Raw genomic sequence first — 7,476 nt, forward strand, 5'->3', positions numbered from 1 at the left:
CTATTTGTGCTACTGTACCTTTAAGACTTTTATTTTTAAATCAGATGTCCCTTTGAAGTACAATAATTACTTTAATACATTCTTATTGTGCACTCAAAAAATATTTTAGCCTATTTTTTTAAGATTTACGCATTTCAATTTCATAACAAAACTTCATCAAATTGAATTGAGTAATGTTTAACAAAATATAATTAATAAAACTTCATTAAACTTCATTTCATTAAGGAATTCTCAATTCAATTTTATTTAATTGTTATGAAACCCATTTGTGTAAATATTAAAATATTTTTTTGAATGCGTACAATTAATCGGTGAACGTTATTCAAACTAATTATGAAGATTACGTCTTAATAATCTCATCAAAATATTTAATAAAAAAATCATAATTTTCGCATTTTAATTTCATAACAAAAAATTAAACTGAGAATTTTTTAATAAAAATGATGAAGAAAAATTATGTTTAATATAAACTGGAAATTACACAATTCTATTGGATGGAATTTTGTTATGAAATTGAAATGTGTAAATCTTAAAAATAGGCAAAAATATTCATTTTGCGTGTAAAAGCTTTCGCCGCCTCTGAAACGACTTTTCTTCTGAGTTGACGTCACCAAGCCCTCTTATTTTTCAACCACTCGTCACATATAGATCCAATCAATTCCTCATGGATAAAAGTTTCTTTAGGAAATATCTCCAACCTAGACAAATACATAATAAATAAAAAATAAATAAGTCGTTGACTTGCGAAGTGAAACTCTTCTTGAAGTTTGCTCCTCAATGTTGGTGTAACTCAACATCCTGGGTCCCACATCAACATCAGGGGCTCACAATCTTAAATGGGTTTAATAATCTAAACTAACCGGATTGTAATGGTGGGGAGCGTCTCTGTCTTTTAAATCAGATCATCAGCATCAGAGATCAGGACCACTCAAATTCCTCCAGGATCATTATGTACATTGTTCATCAGTGTAATTGCGAGAAAAAGCCAAGATCACAGCCATGAGAGTTTCAACATGAATGAAAGAATTTACTACAGCAAAGGAAATCATTAGGATCACATTCCAATATAGAAAGTGCATATACTAGGGTTGAACCAATCCGGAACGTTTGGGTAAAATGCATATTAGTCATGAAAAGGAATATTTTGCATGATAACTGTGAAGTCTGGGAATGAACAAAGTCTTCTCTATTCAAATGTGTTCTTTGCATTTGAAAGCAATTAAGTGTGCTGGCATACAGTATAAATGTCCATTACAGCTAGCGGTTCAAAGTCCATCTGTGAAGCTTTTGCTCCTACAGCTGATAACCGAAATCTGACCCTCAAACACAGCTCTGGAACTCGTCCTCTAATTGAACACATATGAAGTCATACAACACAGACATGGATCGTTTCATGCGTTTTCCATGCTTGAGCACTTTTTATATGGCTGATAAGAGATTCTCTGTCATTTTGCTGTCATTTCTCCTCGTTGAAATTGAGGATAACTCACATGCACAATGCTTGCCAAAGAGAGCAACATCAGGGTGACAGTTTCTAGATTTAACATCGATTAATCCTGGTCTTAGTCTACACTGCCTTTTAGCTGTGCAAGTCTAAAAGTCTTTGATTAAGAATGATAGATAGCTGATTAATAGACGTGTGTCACAGTGCCAACTGTAACAACATTTGTGTAGAAGGATTGAAGTTTTAGTAAATGCTCTGTTAAATAAATGCATTTAATTAAGTACGCATTTAGCATCAAAAATAATTGCAAATAATGTCTTTTTTGGAGATGGACCAATTTATCTGCCAAACATCGATAAAAGCAATTACCAGCACTAGTCTATTGGACATCGATTATCAAGGACAATTATTTGCCATCAAAAGGGGCCAGACAAATGTGCCCCTGATAATTATTTAATTAGCCTATTTATTACTATTTACATTTCTTTTGAAGTTGTGTAATTAATTACAAGTGATTTGAAACAAGGAAGCATAAAAAAGCAAAATCACCAAACTATCGGTATCGGCAGATGTTGTTCTAAATGATCGGGCTTCGATCAGCACACAGTTTTTGTATCGGTGCATCCCTATTTGTGGAATGTTTGCTCCATCTGCTATTGGTCAAAAAACAAAGTCCTGCCCCAAACTCACCCAATCGGTTGAGTCAATGTCACTTTCTCAGGCTGATCGGAATGCTGACTCTGCACATTATACTGGAAATGGGATTAAGTCTGAAATTAGGCTAAGATTTGTTGTTAGAAAATGAAAACATTCCCAAAGAGAACTTTGCATTGATTGCTAAAGAAGGAAAGTATTGCAAAAGATCCTTTTGCCTCCCTAAAGTGACAAGACCCATTTATGAAACTCATATTTATCATTCATAACTTCACTGTTAAAACCATGAAGAATTTCACCGAGTTTGAAAACAGGCCACACGTGTTTGGAAAGTTGAAACTGAATGCTATTGGAACTCATAATTAATTAGTTACATTTATTTATTGATCAGAAAACATCAGTGAACGAATCTGAACAAATCTTTTTGTTGAACAGACTCAAAACATTTGCGTCACTAGGATAAATTAAAAATTCCCACCACTATAAAACACAATTAAATGACACTTCCCAGTCTCCAAAACGAAAACAGACAGTATACTCTATCATTATCATTGTGTGTTTATTTTTCAGCTATAAAAATGGGTGTCAGTCGTATACAAAAACCACCTTGTCAAAATCCCTCGGCGTTCTCACACATTGTTAAAACAGAAAGTGACAATTACTTCCTCAATGAAAGCCAAACACTCCCAGACATCCAACAATCCTAAAAATACTCCCACTGTTTTCCTCCGTAACTCTCCTCGTTTCCGCCGTGGCGAGACCGCCGTTGACCCCGCGACCCAAAACTGTCAGTATAACTAAACCCGAGGGATAAATAGAGTACTACACACAGCCCTGAGGGATAAATCAGACCACCGAAAGGAGGTTTTCACAAACAAACACACTACGGTAGAAATACAGAGAAAATGGTAAATTGACAGGCGAGCGAAGGGTACCACGGTAACTTACTGCAGACAGTGTCTTTATTGTTTCAGCAGTCAGGTCTCTGTTTATCTTGGCTGACCTCGATTATATGCTCACCAATCAAACTGCCCACCCTTCAACAGAATTTACCAGAGAGAGAGAGAGAGAGAGAGAGAATTATTCTACTGCGAGTTTGCTGTAGAGTTGGGAAACCGAGAACATTCTTATTCAGAACTGGTTCCATAAAATGTTGTTTTTTCCGCTGATGGGACACCATGCTAAAATAATCAGACAGAGTTTCCAGCGCTATCAGTCAGTGGCACTGCAATACCGCTACCAAATCAATGGTGAGAAACACACATTGCGACCGGTGTAGTCTGATTCCTGAACAAATGATTCTTATGAGCTGATCTTTTTAATCTACAGCGAGAAACATTCTCATTGTAAAAAGGTGCCTCTGTTTGTTCCTGGCAGGCAGGAGATGCCTATCCCCCCACCCTAATCCTAACCATATGGAGCCTATAAGGCTGAGTAGCCTGCCAGGAACAACCTGAGGCACCTTTCTTCCATCATGTCGAAGCATACAGTACGACCAGTGTAGTTCGATTCCCGAACTAATGACTCTTTTGTGTTGATTCTTTTGAATCTACAGTGTGCATGAATTCCTCTTATGAGCCGTTTCTTTTGAATCTACAGTGCCAAGCTCTTAATGACTCTTATGAGCCAATCCTCTTGAATCTAAAGCGTGAAACACACAGCACGACCAATGTAGACCGATTCCTGAACTAATGACTCTTATGAGCGATTCTTTTGAATCTACAGTGTGAAACACAGCACACCACCAGTGTAGACCGATTACCAGATTAATGACACTTTTCAGCAGATTCATTTTAATCTACAGTGTGAACAGATTCCTGAATGAATGACTCTTCTGAGCCAGTACTTTTGAATCTACAGTGCAAAACTCTTAAATGACTCTTATGAGCCAATCCTCAAATCTAAAGCGGGAAACACACTGCATGACCAGTGTAGTCCGATTCCAAAATTAATGACACTTTTGAGTTGATTCTTTTGAATCTACAGTGTGAAACACACCGCAAGACCAGTGTAGTCTGATTCCCAGACTAACGACTCTTATGAGGCGGTTCTTTTGAATCTACAGCGCAAAACATACAGTATGACAAGTGTAGTCTGATTCCCAAACAAATAACTCTTACGAGCCTATTCTTCTGAATCCATAGCTCAGCACTTAATGACTCTTATGAGCCAATCCTCCTAAATCTAAAGTGGGAAACACACATCACGACCAGTGTAGTCTGATTATGAAAAAAAAAAAAGATTATTCTGAGTTGATTCTTTTGAATCTACAGTGTGAAACACACCACACAACCAGTGTAGTCCGATTCCTGAACTGACTCTTATGAGCCGATTCTTTTGAATCTACAGTGTGAAACACAGCACACAATCAGTGCAGTCCGATTCCTGAACTGACTCTTATGAGCCGATTCTTTTGAATCTACAGTGTGAAACACAACACACAACCAGTGTAGTCCGATTCCTGAACTGACTCTTATGAGCCGATTCTTTTGAATCTACAGTGTGAAACACAACACACAACCAGTGTAGTCCGATTCCTGAACTGACTCTTATGAGCCGATTCTTTTGAATCTACAGTGTGAAACACAACACACAACCAGTGTAGTCCGATTCCTGAACTGACTCTTATGAGACGATTCTTTTGAATCTACAGTGTGAAACACAGCACACAATCAGTGTAGTCCGATTCCTGAACTGACTCTTATGAGCCGATTCTTTTGAATCTACCGTGTGAAACACAGCACGACCAGTGTAGACAGATTCCCGAACTAATGACTCTTATGAGCCGGTTCTTTTGAATCTACAGCGCAAAACTCTTAAATGACTCTTATGAGCCAATCCTCATAAATCTAAAGCGGGAAACACACCGCATGACCAGTGTAGTCCGATTCCCAGACTAATGACTCTTTTGAGCCGGTTCTTTTGAATCTACAGTGTGAAACACACCGCAAGACCAGTGTAGTCCGATTCCCAGACTAATGACTCTTATGAGCCGGTTCTTTTGAATCTACAGTGCAAAACATACAGTACAACCAGTGTAGTCTGATTCCCGACCAAATGACTCTTACGAGCCTATTCTTCTTAAGCCATAGCTCAGCACCAAACTCTTAATGACTCTTATGAGCCAGTCCTCGTAAATCTAAAGTGGGAAACACACATTACGACCAGTGTAGTCTGATTCCGAAACTAATGACTCTTTTGAGTTGATTCTTTTGAATCTACAGTGGCAAACTCTTAATGACTCTGATCAGCCAATCCTCTTGAATCTACAGTGTGAAACACCGCACCGTGTAGTCTGATTCCTGAACTAATGACTCTTACAAGCCTATTCTTTTGAATCTATAGCTCAGCACCAAACTCTTAATGACTCTTATGAGCCAATCCTCCTAAATCTAAAGTGGGAAACACACATCACGACCAGTGTAGTCTGATTACGAAAAAATTTCTTTTTTTGAGTTGATACTTTTGAATCTACAGCACGAAACATTACATGACCAGTGTAGTCAGATTCCCGAACTAATGACTCTTATGAGCCGATTCTTTTGAATCTACAGTGTGAAACACACCACACAACCAGTGTAGTCCGATTCCTGAACTGACTCTTATGAGCCGGTTCTTTTGAATCTACAGTGTGAAACACACCACGACCAGTGTAGACAGATTCCTGAACTAATGACTCTTATGAGCCGGTTCTTTTGAATCTACAGCGCAAAACATACAGTACGACCAATGTAGTCTGATTATGAAACTAATGACTCTTTTGAGTTGATTCTTTTGAATCTACAGTGGCAAACTCTTAATGACACTGATCAGCCAATTCTCTTGAATCTACAGTGTGAAACACCGCACCGTGTAGTCTGATTCCTGAACGAATGACTCTTACAAGCCTATACTTTTGAATCTATAGCTCAGCACCAAACTCTTCTGCTTTCTGAAGACTGGTCGGAAATTTCTATGACAGTCCAAATGTTTAAACAGTAAGAAATAAAAACATATCTGCATACCGAAAAATACAGTTAACATGACTCTAATAGAGCAGACAATACATGTTGTCAACTAAATACAAAGCAAATATTTTCCAGATAATACTTTCATAATTTATTTTAATTTTAGTACAAAAATAATAAATGGCAGTTATTTAATTTATATATAATATATATATATATATATATATATATATATATATATATATATATATATATATTTTTTTTTATTTTAATTGTATTATTTAATTAAATAACATGTTGTCTTTATAAAATCATGCTAATGTTTTCTAAATATACTATCTATAGCTACCTTTATATTTCAGGAAGGGTTCCCTCACGAGGAAATCATATTTGCGGGACTTTGGCAACAAAAAGTTTGAATACCCCTGCTCTGTTAATTTAGAGTTTCTAGTTATGTTCTGGTGCTTTGAAGGACCCAGAAACTAATCTAAAGAACCTTAAACCTCAAGAACCCTACAGCGCCAAAAACAACAGGGAATGAAAGGTGGCAAAATAAAACAAAAAGATGCCAACACATTAACACATAAATGCCCTCATTCATCAGAAATCCACTACTCTCAAGATGCATTAAATCTCAGATCATCCATTAGTCTATCTGCATCTTTATCACATTATTAGTGAGTATTCAGCCAATATTTTTATGCATGCATTAAACATTTACAACTAAAACATTACATGTCATTAATTACATGCATCCTAAGTATTCAAGCAAGACTACAGACCACAAACAGGTCTCAAAAGAACAATTAAGAGTTAAAAACAAAAGTTTAGTTCATGCATTGCACACATTTCACCTCATAAACTAAGAAAACAACTCAAACAGTTTGATTCTTTAATTCTGTATTACTTCTAGTGTTCTACAGAACTCTGTGCTTCCCAAATACAATAACAGCGCTTTAAATCAAGACAAAAACACTTACCGATTGTGTTTGTGATTACTAAACACGTTTAAAGCTCACTCGCAGGTCGCAAACATTTATTTCCAGCGGCTGCAGGTCCGAGAGCGTCTCATCTGAACGGGAAAGATCATTTCACAAGCGTCAAAACTCACTTTCCTCTCTGTGAACTCACCGCCACTGAATCCGTCAATAAACGGGTGGGGGCCAAAGGCGGTGCCAGGACTTTCTCACAGGGGGGCCGGACAGGGTACCGTGATCAGTCTGGGGTGGCCTCTGGGGGGCCTAACCTTTGGATTTTATAGCTAAATGATTATGTGGTTTAGTGTCTCTAATGTCTCTAACAAGACAAAAAAATAGCATTAGATTGAATGCAACTCAAAGGAGTATGCGGCATTCTGAGCCGCCTAGCGCCCCCTGGAGGAATAAAAACTGTGTGTCAAAACCCTGGGAGATCTCCAAAGGGGGCGTGGTA

General features: G+C 37.4%; 1 protein-coding gene across 1 annotated transcript in view; it reads right to left on the reverse strand.

Moving 5' to 3' along the window:
- Positions 1 to 7,184, reverse strand: part of LOC127410763 (pleckstrin homology domain-containing family G member 3-like) — a 78,982-nt gene extending 71,798 nt beyond the window's left edge. Inside the window, exon 1 of the mRNA XM_051645980.1 lies at positions 7,026 to 7,184. The gene's annotated coding sequence lies outside the window, so the exon portion shown is untranslated. The remainder of the gene's footprint in view (positions 1 to 7,025) is intronic.
- Positions 7,185 to 7,476: the final 292 nt, after the last annotated feature.

This window comes from Myxocyprinus asiaticus, chromosome 20 (genome assembly GCF_019703515.2).
Source record: "Myxocyprinus asiaticus isolate MX2 ecotype Aquarium Trade chromosome 20, UBuf_Myxa_2, whole genome shotgun sequence".
NCBI classification, from domain to species: Eukaryota; Metazoa; Chordata; class Actinopteri; order Cypriniformes; family Catostomidae; genus Myxocyprinus; species Myxocyprinus asiaticus.